The 21,031-nt window shown below is 35.8% G+C and overlaps 1 non-coding gene across 1 annotated transcript; it reads right to left on the bottom strand.

Moving 5' to 3' along the window:
* Nucleotides 1–20,662: 20,662 nt before the first annotated feature.
* Trnastop-uca lies at nucleotides 20,663–20,749 on the bottom strand. The gene has a single exon. It is a non-coding gene; the product is annotated as a tRNA-Sec (tRNA).
* Nucleotides 20,750–21,031: the final 282 nt, after the last annotated feature.

Below are 21,031 nucleotides of genomic sequence, written 5' to 3' on the forward strand. Positions count from 1 at the left end.
ATCCTTTCAAGTTTTAAATTATCAATACCAAACTTTAGACAAAGGAACCAAACAATTGTTATAGTGAAGAGTACTGGTTGCTGTACTGAGACGCTGATAGGGAACCGGTTACGGTCAGTTGGGGACGGTTTGCTAGAGGATCACCAATAGTGCAAGATCTCAGAGCCAAGTTGTACTCTATAAGGACAAAGGAATTCCGTCAAGAACGAAAGCTAGCGTCAGTCGCATTTATTTCGATGATGGTCAAAGTGAGAGTAGTAAAAAGCTTGGTTAAAAAAACACTACTAGATTAGATAAAAGTATTTTAATACTCCTTATCATATAAAATGTTGCGTGTTATAATGGTTTTTGTTTTCCTTTTAATCTCTCCTAACAGTTTTTTGTTCATTAACGTCAACTTTTGTTAGTTTAGATCAGATGTTTATGTAACGGTTTGTTTATGTTTCAGTAAAGCTGTCATTCTACTTTGAAACCATGTGATGATTTGTACTTTTACAGTTCCATTATTTATACTACATAATTTAATTTTTATGATAAATATATTTGTAAACTGAATAAGTTTTTTTTACTTTCGACAGTTTGGCAAAAACCTTACCAATTTAGCTATAAATAAAATTCGTAATTATATTTATTATTATTTTTAAACACTCCCATTTTATTACACAAGACACGTCAATAAAAGTTAAATCATCGTTATTTAACCATATAAAGACTGATATTTAGCGATGGCGAATTTAATTCTCTTTATCTCGTTGATTGTTTGGATACAACTACACACATTATTGGCCTAACAGTTGTTTTTATATGTCAAGCTATAATAATTCAATTTTCCCACTTTTGTGACTTTTAACTATTCCATAGGCTCGATTTTGACCCCTCCTCCCCCCCCAAAAAAGGAAAAGGTTGGAGAAAGTCTCTATGTTGATATCACGACAAACTAGGTTGTGTGCTTATATAATTCAAATTGGCTAAAGGCTTATAAACCATTACCCAGAACAAATATTTCAATCTGATTTTATTTTATTTGACGGAAACCACATTTACAACATTCAAATATATTAAAGATTGCATAAATTCCTAACAAGAGAAAGTACAAATACGTCTTTGAAGTCTATAATAATTGGCTACAAAATCAATGCACCAAGATATTACATGCACAAAAAATTTGCACACACATAAATGCATTCAATGCATAAACATAATAGGTTCATACCACTCAATAAATAAAGCAAATTAACTGTAATCATAGAATATCTAATAAAACAACAAAAATCACAAAAATATATTTATGTTGATATAATTACTAGTGATACAATTCAACAGAAACTAAAACAAAACTGAGAAATTTACAACTAGTTAACAATGTCACAAGTAAGCAGCGAGATACAGAATTAACAATATATCAAGATAACAAACAACATTTGTCACAATAACAAAAACAAGGCAACGGTAGTAAAAAAGTGATAAATAAATAATAGTAAAAAGTTGCAAGAAACATACAGAAAGTATTTACGATTTAAATTTTAACAGAAATAAGTTCAAATAAAATCAAAGTTTGCACAAGTAAACAAAGTTAATACGACATCAAACGTTTTAAAACTAATTCTGATTTTCAAACATTTTATCAGTGGCGATTCGTTTAAATTTTTTATCATGTTTGAAAAGCGATACACCTTTAAATTTATATTCACAAATAGGATACAAAACCAATTTAATTTATTAAAGAACATATTTTTACGGTGCGTTTGACCACCAAGTGCTATACAAACAGACTCGGGGGCTAAGTGGGTCCACCCCCCCCCCCAACAAACCACCCTCCCACCACCCAACTTTGACCTCACTGTCCCAGCCAATTACGGTCCCTTGGACTTGTTACGTTCGCGCCTCTAAGTCCTCAGAGCCCTGTGCGGTTTGCCTAGCCAGAGGAGTGGGAAGGGGAGACCCCTGCTCATTTCCCGTTACGCATCTCCGAGCTTCGCCATTCGATTTAATTATTCGTCGTTGTAGTGCGTCGTCTTTTCCAGGTCTTTGCAAACGATGCCTTAACTATCAATGTCTGGTGACTTTAATTTTTGGCTGAGCTTCAGCAAAGTTTATCAATCGGAGACTGGACAAATTTCACTTCCGTCTGTCTGTACGCATGATTATGTAGACTTACGAAAATTTGCAATGCGATCATTTATATACTAATTAGTTTGCGTCTTTGCCCGTGATTTCCCACCAGGCATATCCTTTTTAAAAGACCTAATGAACATTCTTTATAAGTGAGATCACTGGAATATATTTCAATCTCTTTATCTGTTTCAGAATAATTGACTTTAAGTTTAAAGTGCAATGTTTTGGGAACACTGGAGCGAAACAGGTTTTATTAATAACCAATTAAATATAAAATCTTTCTACAATATCCATAAAATTATTTGAATTTTGAAAAATTTCAGTAGCACTTATCCTTATTAATAAAATTATTCTCAGTGAGAGTACTTATTATGTAATATTATAGAGTCCTATAATAATTTTGAATCGGAAGTAGATATTTTCAAGGTACAGTATATGTTATTTCAATGTTCATTGCTAAGAGCTTCAAAAGTTTAACAATTGGCATTGTTTCTTTCTTCAAGTTTGTTGCATGAAAATATTTTTTTCCGGTTCGGATGAACTATATTTCACACGCCAGGGTAGAATGTAGGCTACTTTGTTTCACGATCAATACGTATTTATATACTCTGTAGTTAAAAATACAGTTTTGATACTTTGTAGTTAAAAAGTTTGTATCTATTGCCATTATGATCTCCTTCCTGTCTAAATTATTCCCAGTACACCAATAAGGTTTGCATTGCTACCTTGGCCAAGAAAAATGTATATACATACGAAGGTCTGAAAAGACTACTTCAGATAAAGTGTTTACTTGCGGCCATTTTAATCTACTTCTGGTTTAAGAAATTTCCAGTGTCGTAGGGTTGTATTGTTGCCCGAATTAAGAAAATATATTTATATCTTGGTCTGAAAAGTGTACTATGGTGAAAAAGCGACTCCTTCCGGTTATTGTAATTGATTCCAGGTCTAAGGAAATTCCGGTGCCGTAGTAAAGTTTGTATTGTTGATATGAAAAATATATAACGTATAGGTTTGGTAAGTCTTCTTCACTGAAAAGGCGTCTACGTCCGGTTATTGTAATTGATTCCAGGTTTAAGGTAATTCCGTTGCCGTAGTAAAGTTTGTATTGTTGATATGAAAAAATATATAAACATATAGGTTTGATAAGTCTTCTTCACTGAAAAGGCGTCTACTTCCGGTCATTGTAATTGATTCCAGGTTTAAGGAAATTCCGGTGCCGTAGTAAAGTTTGTATTGTTGATATGAAAAATATATAAACATATAGGTTTGATAAGTCTTCTTCACTGAAAAGGCGTCTACTTCCGGTTATTGTAATTGATTTCAGGGCTAAGGCAATTCCCGTGACGTAGTAAAGTCTGTATTGTTGATATGAAAAATATATAAACATATAGGTTTGATAAGTCTTCTTCACTGAAAAAGCATCTACTTCCGTCTACAGCATCATGGAGTTGGTCATGGAGCATTTCCCCTGTAGCATTTAGCTTAGAGTCAGAGAATTGCCATAAGAAGGAATTCTGATACGTGAAAAGTAGTCTGACGTTCTTTTATGTTGTAGTGTATAACCTACACTATCTATTAATGGATAAAATCTAGGAAATAATCTAAAGATTCGACTTTTAGGCGACAACACAAATCCACACACTGAGTACCAGGAGAAGTGTTGACCTAGCTCAGAACCCTGGAAGTGATGACGGGGGGGGGGGGGAATGCCTGATTGTGCGTGATGTGTCCGTCAAGGTGACGCAAATTGTACCGAGGTCAATGCCCTTCAGTAACCCCATCGCCTCCCTGCGCATTAGCATAATTTAAACATCGGATTTTAGTTTACTTTTTGTTTGAAAGCATAGTAGGACTTCGGCTATTTGCCCTCATTATATGATACAAAATGTATTCTTATACAAATGTTCTCATATGTACTATCCTGTCACTCATTATTCATACATACAAATTGTAATTTTATTAGTCTTCTTTGACACAGTGTGTCATATATCTGCGCTCCCCAATTGTGTTCACGTCAACATTTCGACGGAGAAGAAATTTGGTGTTGATCTTTAACATCAACGTCTCCGCTCGTTTTGAAATAAATTTCACCTAACCTTCTTCAAATAGAAATATTAATGTAATTCAAATTTTACTCCAAACTGAGCGATTATATTTAAACCAGAACGAAAATATTTAATTTTAGACTCTAAATCAAGTGGCAATAGTATGAAAGCAACAAAATAATGCCGAAACCTTCATATATGGATTTTATGTGAAAATTACAAAGAAGCAGATACACGAAATAATACATCGAACTACCCAGTTTTACTGCACAAATCAGTATTGTTGTAGATATCGTTCTTATATTTGATCCTATTAAAATATTCCTATACTTTCGGTTTTGTTAATGGCAAGAAAAACTTTAGTAAACTGTACACTAACAAATTTACTTTTCCTAGGGTTAAATCCTCTACCAGGATAAGTCACACATTAAAAACGTTCTTCATCTTTTAAAACGTCTTTTGGAGTAACAGAAAATATGATAAATGAGAACTGAACCCTAATTCAGTTATTTATCAAAGTAACGATCGTGTAACACTCCAGAGGTTCATAGACACTGCTACTTTTGAGATAAAAAGATCACTAAGGCAGTTAGTGAATGGTATTTGGCAATACATCGATACCATTATGGAACATTGTCTTAGAAAAGCCCGTATGACCATTGTTTTGTCACTGTGGATGAAGAAAGGTTGAAGTATCAGGAGCAAAGGTAATCCAAAACTTGGATGCCTCACTAAGGGTACTACTAGGACCAGTGAATATAATTTGCTACTGTTGAACAGTATGCATTGAATTGCAGTTTATGGGTCTGACCGTAAGATGGCGCTGTGCACCAGTTAGATTTCTGTTTCATATTTTCTGTGATCAGGGGAAATATCTTGAGCAAAGAACTTTGAAATGGCCATAGGTAAAAGCAATCTATCCTTACAAGCCAACAAAGACCACTTACAGTTATTGTTCTTGCGATTTCACTGTAGAGCCATACTAAAGCAGACGTTGACAGAGAACTGGAGTCTTCGACTGAAAGTAGTCAACCTTTGAAATTAACGGAATTCGTGGAATGGTGACTGCTTTCTTCGACCGTTTGATGCATCAAAACGTTCTCCTATAAAGATACAATCTGTAGTCTAGGCACCGTTACAGTCCTCAGGATGTACAAGATTCCATACCACCATTACTGGAGCGCCAACCTTTACTGGCTGGAATTCCTGGAAGATTGGCCGTGCAGGAACTCCATTGTGAAATGCACTCAGATTCTGGAGGCAAGGAAGATCTACGTTCCAACATTCCGGATATGGATGTTACCATGACGACCGCAACAACATATTGAGTATACACTTATAATAATCTAGCATACTCGTTTTATAACTTAGAACGCTGTGGTTGTTACTGAATTTTTAATTTATGCCTGATAATATACAATACCAGAGAGACCTATATATGATCATTTTTAGTGATCCCTTTTGAAGCTGTTAATTGCTGTTAATAAAAGAGTATCTGTTAATGATCTTAACTGAATTACTGATGTGTACTATTTTTCACAGTTTAAGGTTTCAAGTAGTGAAAAATGTCCAAATTGGAATGCTTTCGTTAAGGATTATTACTTTCTAAATAAATGTGATCTCTCAATAGCATTTTTGTATACCATTTACATTATTTACAAAATTCTATAGTCATCTTGATGTATTGAATGTGTTAAACTGATTATAATCAATCATATGTGATTTGTGTAATGTCATTGTAAAATTTGAAACACCCAAGTTAAAATATTACTCAAATAAATATAAATGTATGAACTGATTTTTGGACTTTCTATTCGAAATCAGGTGACATGTGAACAGCCTTTGCTTGTAAATTGGTGAATGATTTTCAATACTATTAAGTCCACTTGTACTCAGCCAGAGCCAGACACCTTTCGACCCATTAGCATCACTTCAGGAATTTTCATAACTGTGAGGGCGGCCGTAATAAATTTGCGCCAGGGTTGTTTTGACAATGACTGTGCCAACAGTGGCACAGGCTAAAGTGCTATCTTGTTGGAAGAGAGTTAGAAATTGCTGTAGCTTCACCTTGCTTCCATTTGCATTCTGGGGTTTGAAAATGTAAGCCATTTTGTTATTGGTAACGTTTTGACAAAAGTGAAAAATGAAAAGTCTTTGTGAACAGAGTCGAAGAATTCAAAAGTTCTATGTTTGACGTTGGAGGTGAAAGATTACAAGTTTATCTTGTGGGTTATGATGAAAAACAAAGCCACCAGTTGTCATTTTTCTTTTGCCTCTTGTGGATATTGTTCGGGAACCGAACCTTCAGATATGCTTTGTTAAAAGGTTGTTTGTAAACATGTAAGAATTGTGAAGGGAACATGAGTTTTCCGGACTTTTTTCCGGGGTTTTTCATTGTTCAGCGCTGCAGGACTTAAGTAACATTACGTTTCTGCACTTCTACTGTGATTTCTTGTATCACTAAATGATGGAAAGTGGCCAGAACAATCCTGTTTCCTTCACTTCAGATGTGTGTTTTGAAATTAACAGCCAAGGAACAGGTCTTCAACTTGACCTGATGATGTTCACTTCTTACCGGGGCAGTCACGTATTCAAAAAGGCAATTCAGGGCATTGAGTCAGTGCAGAAAAAGGCTGGCCGTCCTCAATGCTTATAGAACATAGTTTTGTGCTGGCCGGAAAAGTTAAGATGGCCAAGTTATCTATGATCCACATTTCGCTTGTTGCCATTGTATGTTTCTGTGTAATGATCTATCCGGTACTTGAAGTTTGGATCGAGTGTCACTCGTATCTTGATCGGGTTGGAAAAGTTCTATTAAAACCTAACCAGTGCTTGAAAATGTTGTTCTTAATTCTAGTGTCTCCACTTTTCTTCATGCTGAGCGTGCTAAAATATTTTTGTTCTTTTTTAAAAAAAGGAGAACCCGATCCCCTTTTAAGCCTTATTCTGCCCGTCCTCATAGACTACTGGCCTGTGCGAGGATCTTTTCAAACAGAATAAGGGAGAGAGTCGATACAGTACAAGGTAGATGGTACTGATAAAAAGTGCAAGTATCACAGACAGGATTCGAACCTGCGCTATCTCTAACTCAGACTCAAATTCCAACGTCTTAGACCACTCGGCCATCGCATCGCCACTCCCTAGATAGCGATGAGAATCTAAATATGGACGGATCGTCAATGGGTTTAGAATCCAAAAGATGTATTAATGGGTTTGTTCAGACCGCTATTCTCAATTGTGAACCAGGCTTCCCTCAGGCTTTGACTGCGCCTAGGTAGAAAGTTCAAAGATTGTAAGCCATCGACCATGGTCGTAACAGCGATATCCTGACCTGATTACATCAAAATGTGAATTGGTTGGCTTTGGAACTCAGCTTCTCGTGATTGTGTATAACAGTAATTTATAAAATATCTGCCAGTAATGGAGGAACTTGAGATCCCCACAGTTCAAAAAAGGTTAGGAATTTGAAAGCCCTAAGGTCCTAATGAGAATAAATTCAGATCGGGATAAAATACATACGGTTAATGTTAGAATCAACTGCAGTCCAAAAAATGCGCAGGACAAGAACAAATACCATTCAAAAATCGAGTGTCAAGTCTGTTGCCGTGTGTCGAAGATAACAGTTTATGTGGATGTGGTTTGCATCATCCAATAACTTGGCTGGAGAATGGCACAGAAGCAGTTGACACTGACGAAGAGCGGCGTAAATCTGATACAGTCTGTAATAGAGATGATGACGTCACTGATACTATCTTGACCTATCCAGATAACCAGTCTCTAGTTACGACTTTATTCCAGAAGCACAACGTCAAGGCCAATTGCATCATCTCCCCAGCACTCGAGATAACGTTCCGAGGTATTTCGCTAGGTTCAGTATTCTGTCAGCTGATGGACATCCGAGGCAGTAATTTAGACTTCAAACGACGGTACGAGATGATTACCAAAGCTACAGGGGCTGCAGAGTTCGGGTAGCCAGTCCATCTATTCCAAGCGTGCAACTCAGTATTGTTGTAGATATTATCGTTCTCATTTTTGATCCTATTAAAAATGGCAATACAAACTTTAATAAACTGTACACTAACAAATTTACCAGCCCTAGGGCTAAATCCTCTACCGGGATAAATTGCACATTACAAAATATTATTCATATTTTAAAACGTCTTTTAGAGTCACAGTTGAGTGAAAAAGTTCTGTGTTCCAATAAAAAACATATCCCTCTAAAGATTGATTCAGAGGAAAATGTAAATTTCGATTTTAAAATATGTTTTCAAAGTGAATATTTCTGCTACTATGAGTATTATTTAAATCTGCTAACACCTAATCTCACTTACGTTTTGATTACTAACAACAGGTTAAGCGTAGAATAAAATTTATAAAACTCCCTTTTGGATGGTTCTGCTTAGGTCTGATTCTGGTTAATATAATAAGTCATACCCGTGTCGAGTGATTTCAATGAATCATTAAAATAATAAAATGAAAACTCGAGAAACAATATATTATTACCTTTGAATGAGTACCAACCTATTGTAAGATAACTGATCCAATGCTAAAATCGCTTCCGCTTTCAATCATTTATATCTACGTACTGTTTATCATGAAACGGCCGAAACTGTAATACGGCAAATAAGTATACGAGTATGACATCAAATTGACAAAAATCTTATATTGAGTAAACTCTGGGAGTAACAAAATTACCCAATATTTCAATTAAATTGATTAAAATGAGATCATAATTAAAAGAATCAAAAGACAACTGCAAATATTATCAAAAGATATAGCTTGGTAGCGTTATCTACACATCGCCGTACAGACCTAACTGGTACTGTCGTACAGAAATAACTGGTATTGGCGTACAGAACTAACTGGTATTACCGTACAGAACTAACTGGTATTGGCGTACAGACCTAACTGGTATTGTCGTACAGAACTAACTGGTATTGTCGTACACAACTTACTGGTATTGGCGTACAGAACTAACTGGTATTGTCGTACAGAACTAACTGGTATTGCCGTACAGAACTAACTGGTATTGTCGTACAGAACTTACTGGTATTCCTGTACAGAACTAACTGGTATTGTCGTACAGAACTTACTGGTATTCCTGTACAGAACTAACTGGTATTGTCGTACACAACTTACTGGTATTCCTGTACAGAACTAACTGGTATTGTCGCACATAACTTACTGGTATTCCTGTACAGAACTAACTGGTATTGTCGTACACAACTTACTGGTATTCCTGTACAGAACTAACTGGTATTGTCGTACAGAACTAACTGGTATTGTCGTACACAACTTACTGGTATTCCTGTACAGAACTAACTGGTATTTGTCGTACACAGAACTAACTGGTATTGTCGTACACAACTTACTGGTATTCCTGTACAGAACTAACTGGTATTGTCGTACAGAACTAACTGGTATTGTCGTACACAACTTACTGGTATTCCTGTACAGAACTAACTGGTATTGTCGTACAGAACTAACTGGTATTGTCGTACACAACTTACTGGTATTCCTGTACAGAACTAACTGGTATTGCCGTACAGAACTAACTGGTATTGTCGTACACAACTTACTGGTATTCCTGTACAGAACTAACTGGTATTGTCGTACAGAACTAACTGGTATTGTCGTACACAACTTACTGGTATTCCTGTACAGAACTAACTGGTATTGTCGTACAGAACTAACTGGTATTGTCGTACACAACTTACTGGTATTCCTGTACAGAACTAACTGGTATTGTCGTACACAACTTACTGGTATTCCTGTACAGAACTAACTGGTATTGTCGTACACAACTTACTGGTATTCCTGTACAGAACTAACTGGTATTGTCGCACAGAACTAACTGGTATTGTCGTACACAACTTACTGGTATTCCTGTACAGAACTAACTGGTATTGTCGCACACAACTTACTGGTATTCCTGTACAGAACTAATTGGTATTGTCGCACATAACTTACTGGTATTCCTGTACAGAACTAACTGGTATTGTCGTACACAACTTACTGGTATTCCTGTACAGAACTAACTGGTATTGTCGTACACAACTTACTGGTATTCCTGTACAGAACTAACTGGTATTGTCGTACACAACTTACTGGTATTCCCGTACAGTACTAACTGGTGTTGGCATACACAGTTTCCGCAACACATTCAATACATTGGTGTATTTCCCTTGTAAATTTTTGATAACTTATTTCATTTAGAAAAGTACTGAATCCCAATTTTGTATCTAAGATAGGCTCTTCAATAAGAATAGAACTATTAATTTTGGTCGAATGGAATTAAACTTGTTTTACACTAAATAGTAACTATGGTTTTTGTGGTGAAATTAGTAGCAACCGAAATAATATTTTCTTCAATTATTGTTTCTTCTGTAACTGTAAATTTTATTCTTTTTCAGACCACAAGACTTTCCTTGCACTCTGTTTACCGACGAGGCCGATGTAGGTGGAGTACGACTATGTATTGGAAGGGATAGTTTTGAAGTTGTAGTCCCAGACAAGTCCACAAAGAAATTTTAATATTCTCATCTGATCCTGAATTCAATAGCAAAGGAAGTGATGTTTTCTTAAATTGTTTATATAGTTTTATAATATTCTCATATCAGTTAAATGTTTAATCCACTGATGGTGTACTGTCGTCACAGAGGTTCCCAAATACGAGGTAGAGGACAAAGTATATGGCCCGAAATGAGCAATATTTATTAGGACATAGTATAATTATGTAGATCCAATGTTAGTCTATTTAAAAATCTAGCTTTATTGAATTTAGTACACAAATGAGTGTGTTCATTGCAACAGAATACAAATTCGTAATTTTATGTTTTAAAATTTTAAAATTTTTTATTTCCATATACATTAACATTGACACCGTTTGCATGTTTGTTGCATGTACACTGAAAAATACATTAAACATTTTAGAAAGTTTAGAGTTGGAATCAATAAGCTAGTTCCAACACACAGACCAGTGAATCTTTAACTGCAAAGGCAGTCTTCGAAGTCAAATTCTGACCATCTTATGTTTTAGTCCATTTTCTAAGTATATTTTTAGTGTAGAGGTACTTACCTAATCTATGAAATCTAAAAAACCAATCGCATGAAAACTAATGGTTAGACTACTACTCCTTAGAGAATTTACGTACTATAAATGTAAAGAAATTGAAAATAGTGGTTAAATTATGGTTGTGCTTTCATAAAGCAATGTATACAAAGAAAAGTTGATTGATTACATTTGACATGCTCCTTGAATTAATATTTCACAACTTTGGAGACCAAGATAGGACTTTTCACTACTTTAAATACCAATGGGGCGTAGCCCGAAAGGATTTTCGAAATAAGAATAAGCAAAGAAAATTCAACCCAAAGACCTTAAGAATATCCATGTAAAATGTCAATACAATAGGTTGAATAGTTTACAAAAACAAAACAACGTGAAAGCAAAACAAATAAACAAAGGCATTCTCGCCTTTATAATATTATTAGGATTCAATATAGGTCACTCGATGATTCTTAGATTCACAATAAATGTAATAGTTCTATACAATGTTTCCAATTTTAACAAATTAAAAAGAAAGATTTTCTGTAATAATTGGATACGAGGTATATATGGAAACAAGGGTAACAAAATTTATTGCACTGGTGGACGGTGTTGACATTTCTAACGGTAAGTCTAGTGTCTAACTTGACCTCGACCCTAGCCCCAAACATTTGTATTTATTGCTTAGTCGACCAAAGGTCATAGGGTCACGGACACCGTCCCCATATTCATACTGCCTTCGTAACATCTATACCCCGTCCAAGCAGTGAAGGCACCTAACGGATTATACTCTAACCTTTCAGAGAACGCGACTGGTGGATTAGGAGACCATAATTTTGTTGTCCTACGCATGCCGCGAGACAATAATGCGGATGAACTGTCTAACAAAATATCAGTTCATTAAAATAAACAATCATATTATTGAAACCTAACGTTACTGATTTCTTTTTAAAAGTTTGTAATTAACAATGGAAGGTTTGAAAGGATAACATAATTTCGGACATTTGCCATCGTTATAGGTTATAAAAGGTATAACACAACGTTTCGAGGATTGGAATCTATCCTCTTCGTCAAGTGCGGGAGTTATTAATACATACAAAAATAACGAACAGAAAGAAGTAAATGCTTAGAGTCCAGTCCAGGCATTGTCACTGCACAGGACGCAAGTCCCGAGCACAAATCACAAGTTCGAGGATAACAATCACACATCACACCAGCACAGGCTACAGTGGGATACTAACAAGAACGGCGATGTCGGCTCTTTCATCGGCACCGCGTAGTGTCATCTGAAACAATGGATGAGAAAGAGGATCCCACCTGACGAAGAGGATAGATTCCAATCCTCGAAACGTTGTGTTATACCTTTTCACCTATAACGATGGCAAATGTCTGAAATCCTGTTACTGATGTCATGTAACACCGAACGCAGGCAAACGTTTCGAAAAAATTATGTCACCTTCACAATCATTTAGTTACAGATCCACACGGATACTAAGAATTGGATACCCATGTTCATATGATGAAATATGTTTGTCTTGACATGAGCAATAACGTGGTATACCTTTGTCCAGAGTCACGGGACACCCTCTGTATATAAAAAGGTCAAGATTACAAAGAAAAATATAACCATTTCTATACATTATATCTTTTACTAAATATAATTTATTTCGTAATATACAATGGTTTTTAATTGTTTTAACATTCCAGTATTGATCATGAAAAAAATATAGAACGTGTATAGGAACAAAGTAGGCTTCGTTATGTTTCTAAGGCATTCTAATAGAAAATGGTTAATTCCATTGTCCAAGCATGCCTTGACCTAAATACTGCCGTAAGTACTAAAATATGCCTTGTAATCATGCCAGAGGAAACCTACTCCTCAGAACCTCCCGCTGTTTATAGGTCAAGGACGTATCCTTCACGACATCCTGGTCAGATGAAAGACATCCAGTAGAGGGTCACACACCGAAACGAACTCAATCTTGTCTATGTAGGAGAGAGGCTTCGTACTAAACTTCAAATCTGTAGATCAATTTGCTCTCGAAATATCCCCTCGAGTGGTAAGCTAAACTAATGCTAAATCAAATCAATGGAAGGGCATGCGCCAACATCAAACTTTATCTCTCCTCTGTAGAGTTTAGGATTCATGACAAACCTTATCAAATCTTATCCAAATTGACTCTCTAGATATTCCTCTGAGGATAAGCTTCTCTAACGCTCAGCCAAATTGCGTGCAGGGATATGCACTTCGACGTCGCCTATATAGATATGAAACATTTTGCCACCTCCTTGAATGATAGATAGGCTTCGCTAACGCTCAGAAAAAGAGGCCCCAACTCTTGTATCACAACGAAAAATTGAGGTTTTACAATATGGCGGTGAGAAATGTCACCCATGCAAAATTGAGGTATTATGTAACAGTTAATTATCAACTGTAGTTCTGCAAGGATATTCGAATGTTTGTAGAAAAAATCGAATAAGACAAGGACGTAGCCAAGGAGGGCCTCCAAGGGGTCCGGACCCCCCCAAAATTTTCAACATTTTCAATTACTTTTGTAGTAAACGATTATTATTATTTAATTAATTCAGTATTACTGACATGTACTGCTAAAAGATCGTTCTCAGTAAAGAAACAGGTCAAGAACTTCTTAAGGAACAAAATGGGGTCTTACTCTCTGTCCACTACGGAAAAATATCAGTCGCCTGGGACCCTTTTCATTTGGGACCCCAAATATTTTCCTGACTACGTTCTTGGAAAGAGACAATTTTGACCCACTGTGTATACCGTAATGAATTTTATTTTACTACGACGGCAGATGGCTGTCTAATGTCAATTGCCTGACACATGTGTGCGTTCTTGCGTGAAAGAAGTTCGTGTTCGAATGGCCCTCCTTTGGCGAACAAAGTATAGGCGATTCACACGCCTTCTTCTGTGTTCGGACAGATTTTATTCGCGGTCGAAGTGATGAATGTGGGTGGGCTACCGAAATGAATTTCTTGCCTCTGCTACCTGAACTAAACTAATCACTAACACGACACACAACTTCTTGTTTATGTTATCTCTGAGCTGTGAAAAATGGCGTTACTATGCAAACCTAAGTAGCTCGTCTTTAGGTTGTTTCACTTAATATTCGTTACAGGAATACAAAAATAACTTGTAACCGAATTTGTCTACCACAGTTATATACTCGTATTTTCCCTCCAAAAATAGTTATTGCCTTCCACACGAATAAATGATTATCAACAAATATATAACATTTGTTAGTATTACAAACAGTAAAAATAAATGTAGACGCAATGGGGAATGAGCGGTTGCCTGCAGTTACATTTTCTCTACTACGGAGAAATATCAGTTTCTCTAGACCAAGCACTAGATACGATGGCTCAGAGGTCAAGAAAAATTTAACTTTTATAAAAACTCTTTTATATATTATTATTTCTCAATTTGGATTCGTATACTATGTACTCTGTTTTGCAGCAATAAAAACATATTTTCGTAATTAAATTTTTACTTAAGTCTAACAAATTGCAATTATGAATCCTACACAGCGTACTATAGAAGTGCCTTCACAATTATGAATATAAATAGTTAATTCAACGTGTTCAGAGACGTAAAAACTTGATAAATTCACTATTTTGCTTCTAAAACTTGAAAGTTTCAAAATGTTTCATTGTTTTATTTGAGTGTTTTCGCGAGGAGGCCTCACTTTTGTCTTGACCCCCCAAAACGTCTTCTTGGCTACGTCCTTGCTATCAGTGTAGAAGATCTCGGCAAGATTTATAGTTTTCTCGGTATTTTTATAACAATATATGCATACTGTTATTCTTCGCGGTTTTTTTATTTTAGAAAAGAAAACGCCAAATAAAATGAAACACATTTGAACGCCTCCAGTCCTTTCATAGCCAGTTAAATCAGGAAAACGTATTCCCATTCCTCGATTGTGGACGGTTGTTTTTGCATGAATGAAAGTGCCATTTGTAGTCGGAAATTTCAGAAAAAGAAAACAGCTGGTCCTCTGTAAACAAAGTTCGTAGCATAACAAACAGCTGATGGGTGACTGGTGGTGACGTCAGCACCACCCCTCACTTTCACCGACCTTCAGACGGGTCGATAACTGTCCACCCCCTCCACACTGGGTCAAACACGAGAGACGATATACGCTCCTCTTACACTACTCTCTAGGAAGAACACGTTTAAGATTCTCCGGAGGATGTCGGCCATATTGAATTTACTTCCATAAGGATAATGTTAAAGGAATCCAAATTACGCCGTTATTTATGCTCCAAAATTTGAGGTTATGTTGTCATTTTAACCGTTGTATAAACACACTTTTTATAATTTTCATACTAATATTTAGTTTGTAAATGTATTGTAAACATAGAATTTAACAATGATTCTTCATTGAAACAACCAGGGATGTAGCCAGAGAAAAATATTAAGGGGGCAAGACAAAATTAGGGGCCTCCCCCGGAAACTCTAAAATTTTTGAAAGTTTTAACTTTAAGAAGCGCTATAGTGAATTTTGCACAACGTTTTTACGTCTCTGAATAGTTTGTATTGACGATTGATGTTCATAATTGTGGAGGCACTGCTTTAGTACGCTGTATAGGATTAATAACTGAAATTGATTAGACTTATGTAGTCATGTAATGACAAAAAAGATGCTGTTATCGTCGTCTAAACGCAGTATATAGTATATAAATCCACATTTACTTGCTCCGGAGAAACTGATATTTTCCCGTAATGGACAGAAAGTAACGCGAGTGCATTCAACCGCTCATTCCTCATTTTGTTCCTTAAAAATTCTTGACCCGTTTCAATGTTTAGAACAATCTATCTTAGTTTATGTTAGTAATCCTGAATTATTTAAATATTTGAAAATATGGGGGTTCCGGACTCCTTGGGTATCCCGCTGGCTACGTCCTTGACTGATATTGCAATATATTATCTTTTATAATTAATACCATTATGAGCGATTAAACTGTTCTAAAGGGTTATTAATGCAGAGATAATTTTTTATCCTTATCAAATACAACAGTACGTGAATTTAATAAGTCTTTAACGCTGTTAGTCATTGAAAACACACAACAGCATGTACATACAGTAGTTTTCTTACCAAAATTGATAATTCTAGTCAAGAATGTAGCCAGGAAAAAATTTGGGGGGTCCAGACAACTGATATTTTTCCGTATTGGACAGAGAGTGAAGCCCCATTTTGTTCCTTCAAAAGTTATTCACCCGTTTCAATAATCAGAACTATCTTTTAGCATTACACGTCGGTAATACTGAATTATTTAAATAATAATAGTCGTTGGCTAACAAAGTGGAAATTTGGGGGGTCCCGGACCCCTTGAACTCCTCGCTGACTACGTCCTTGAAAATAACGTTTTGTTTTTCCAAGTACTCACACTGCACAATTCAGTAATACGCAAGACACAATTTGTTTTATACAGTTTCATCAAAGCATAACCGTTTAATTGGACTTCGAATGAAGATATCTCCAAGCGTGGCGGAATGTGAAACTAACACTGTCTTGTTGGCGGAAGATTTGACACCTTCAACGGATGCGTATTAGGTTTTAACGTATATGGACATCTGTGCGTCACGTTTTACTTGAATTTACTGAAATTTTATAAAGCCTTGCATTCAATTTTGCGCTGTTATTCTACGTCGATATTTGTATTTCAGGCGCCTGATTGTTCTGGTATAAACCTTGGATGCTGTTATGACGAATAATACATCTTTGCATCCAGTTAAGAGTGCCGAAGACAATGACGGCTCAGGCGGCCTTGGGATTTCAAATTCTGGGAAACTCGTCACCCTTCTACTCACCACCAGCTCGACAGCTACCCTTGCGCCCCTACGCGCACACACCGTCACACGCGCAGCCCGGCCCACCTGTCGTCACTTTTGTTCCGATGACGCACATACAAGGCTTTTGTCCGAAAAATACGAATTTCTTATGTTTCTTCTAAGTTTTTTAATTCTGCATTTTATTTCTTTAAAATAGAGTCCAAACATGACATAACTACGACTTTACTACGTAACTTAGAAATAAAAGACTCATTATAGCCCCTTTATTAAGATCATTGATGACTAAGGTCTCTATGCGAGGACACAGTGAGGCAAGTAGGATGGGTTGCGCGTGTGACGGTGAGTGCGCGTTCGGGTGCAATGGTCGCCTTGTAATCCTCTGAAGCTCATGAGAGCGGACAAATTATGCTGCAGGTGCAATTAGATAGTGTTCAAGAACGTAGCCGGGAAAATATTATTTGGGGGTCCAGACAACTGATATTTTTCCGCAGTGGACAGAGAGTAAGGCCCAATTTTGTTCCTTAAAAAGTCCTTGACCCGTTTCTTTGTTGAGAACGATCCTCCAGCAGTACATATCAGTAATACTGAATGATTGAAATAATAATAATCGTTTACTAAAAAAGTAATTGAAAAAAAATGGGAGACTCCTTGGAACCCCTCGCTGCCTACGTCCTTGCTTGTGTTTGGATATCAGATTATTATTATGTTTAAATAAGTTAACGAGAAAATTCACTATAAGCATCTAGTATTTGCTACACCACGTTTAAGGTACTGGAAATTAGGGTTTCCAATTTTCCATTAACTTCGGTGGGTACTATAACGCGAGAGTGCTTTGAAATCGAATATTTGCAATAACTTATAACATTTACTGCACACTCTGTTATTTTTCTCTTTTACTCTACGACTGTGCCCGAGTAATCAAAATGTTTGTTGTTAAAAATCGATTTATCCCACGAAAAATCGCTACTGATTATTTTATTTCTAACGGAAACTTTCATAAACCTAATATTTTCAAATTACATAGTATACATGCAATAGAGATTGGTCTACAAGGAGTTCAACAACAAAATTAAACGTAAGCATAGCCCAAGATGAACATTATTTTAAAGCGAACAATATTTGATGCGAAGAGTCAACAACTGCCTTAAAAACTATTTTTTAAGTCCAGTGTTCATTTACTAAGTTTAATTTTCACAAGTTGAGTAATCGTTCGGGAATTATTAAGCAAGTGCGGGACGTTTTTACACCGTGTAAATATATATACAATATATACAGAGTGAGTTTTATGTCCTGGCACACCTGGATATAATTTAAACGGCCCGAGATATCTATGTGAAACCTTGACCCTACTATTATAAAATATTTTTAAAATTTTTTAAGTTTTTGAAAATTTTACCCCCCTTTTCTAAAGGAGGGTAAAGTGGGGCAACTAAAAATTTTCAAATAAAACCCCTATCATGTGACCCCTCATTTTAAAGGGAATAGAAAAAGAAATCCAATAATGCAAACTAGAGGTCCCTACGTTTATTTTAACAGATTGTATGACAAATTTACAATTGAGTAAAGGGGGGCAAGTAAACATTTTCAAATACAAACCCCTATCATGTCTCAAGTTTTTACACACGTCTAGCACACTGTCAAACAGCCGAAGGTGAACAGTTTGAACGCCTGCTACATTAAAACAGGTAACTGTTTTTAGAATTTGCGTTAGTGTTGACTCATGTTACGATAAACAGGACAAGACAGTTACTGATTTTATTATTGTAAATTTGTCATAAAATCTGTTCAAATAAACGTAGAGACCTCTGATTTGGATTATTGGATTTCGGTTTTTATTCTCTTTTAAACGAGGGGTCACATGATAGGGGTTTGTATTTGAAAATGTTTAGTTGCTCCCCTTTACCCCCCTTTAGAAAAGGGGGGCAAAATTTTCAACAACTTGAAAAATTAAAAACATATGTTATAATAGGTAAGGGTCAAGGTTTCACATAGATATCTCGGGCCGTTTAAATTATATCCAGGTGTGCCAGGACATAAAACTCACTCTGTATATATATATATATATATATATATATATACAGAGTGAGTTTTATGTCCTGGCTATGCATATATATGTATATATATATATATGCAATATATATATATATACATATATATATTGCAGTCATAACGAGGGATAGCCTTAAATTCCAAAAGAAATGAAAACGAGGCAGACCCTCACAGCGTGAGTTGATCAGACCACCGCTTTACTGAACAACAATAGACAATTTCATTGTTGACTCTTATTTGCGTTTTGATATTTCTTACAATACGTAAATCAACACCGTACATTAAATTAACATTATTTTTGAAACAAATAGAGAGGGATGTTCGAGCTCAATTTTAAAAGTGCAGTATAGATTTTAATAACACATTTTAAATCATTTAGATTGTTACTTTTTATTTGCCACAAACTCTCCTAGTGTACTAACTTACATATTCTATCTAATATTTAAAAAAAATCCTAAACACTAATATATAAGCTATTTATATGTTCCTCTTTGAAATTATACGGCGATTTTACAAAATAAAACATCTTGCAGTCAGAACATAACTTGGACAAAGCAATTAAATCAATGTAACACACATCTTAAATTGTATACATTTTCCAACAAAAACCCCAAAGATCGCCTCTCTCCACGATGCTTTTAAACTGTTATACCCTCGATCTCTCTCAGCACACACCCCTCTCACAAAGGGACAATCAGGCAGTGAGTAACTGGTTTTGTGTGAGGAGGTGTGGTACAGAAATGATTCAGCCGTCCGCGTCTTCTAGTCGACACAAACACTACTCACTCGAGTTGGACGGCTGTGGGAGCGCTTGGAGCGTTCTGCTCTCCTGATACATAGACCGCTAGCGCGTTGCGTTTTACATCTTTTTACACAAAAAAGTCGGGTCGGGGATAACTGTAACTTGTCACAAAACGCATTGGTTACTTTACTGCTGATTCTTCTTACTCATCTTGAACCTTGCTGTAACGAATAAATTCTCCCCATTGTCTCTTAAATTGTTGAATCTTGTCTCAGAATTCACTATGTAGATCTCATACATAATAACAAAAACGTGGGTTCCACAAATTGTACCGATTTAATTAACTCTTGAATAATTGCTAGTATTAGTTAACGGTTTTCGTATCCACTTGTGAGATCTAAAAAAAATAATATTCACAAAAACGGAAAATAACGCTTTACTTCCGTAACACAATAGGGGCCTACTTCAGCTGTAAGCTATGTCCTGAAATTGTCGACTTATCACGCTTAAGTTACAATTAATTAACATTTTCAACGACAAAATAAAACATTATTATACTTATTAATCAAGTGACAAAATCTGAAACTGCTTAAAACTATGTTATTTTGCATTTCACAAACAGTATTATTGACACAATGTTAAAATACGTAATACTTACCTATCGTATGCTTTAAAAGTATTACAAGCAAAATTATCCGTTTGAACAGAAGATTGTAAATTTTTAATCGTTGTAAGAAACATTAAAGTTTCTAAAACAAATACAACGTATATATTTTGTTTCATAAAATATTGTAAGGAAAAGGATTATAATGTAGGTCATTGACTTCGTGTACAGGCAAAAATATTGTCGCCCAGTAGGTGGAGTCGAACCACTCCGACGCTAATCGGCCGCAGGTTTGAAGCCTACGCCCCGGACCGCCGAGGTTCAACTGGGCGAAGACTGGAGAGTCGCAGTCTGTATATATGCTCAGCTTACAATACAACAGCACACCGAGAACCTCGAACTTTACACCCTTGTATTTTAACTATTTAAGCAAAACTAACTTTATTAAAAGGTGGATATGGTATTTAGTATAAAGTTACAATAATATAACATCAACATTTTGACGAAATTCATCAGTTAATTACATTTTTGTTTTTAATTTGTGATTTTGTATGGTGCCGCCATCTGTGAGGACAATTTTGAACTAAGTGTTATTCCGGCAAAAGCCGATTCA

This window comes from Homalodisca vitripennis, chromosome 8 (genome assembly GCF_021130785.1).
Source record: "Homalodisca vitripennis isolate AUS2020 chromosome 8, UT_GWSS_2.1, whole genome shotgun sequence".
In the NCBI taxonomy this organism is placed as follows: Eukaryota; Metazoa; Arthropoda; class Insecta; order Hemiptera; family Cicadellidae; genus Homalodisca; species Homalodisca vitripennis.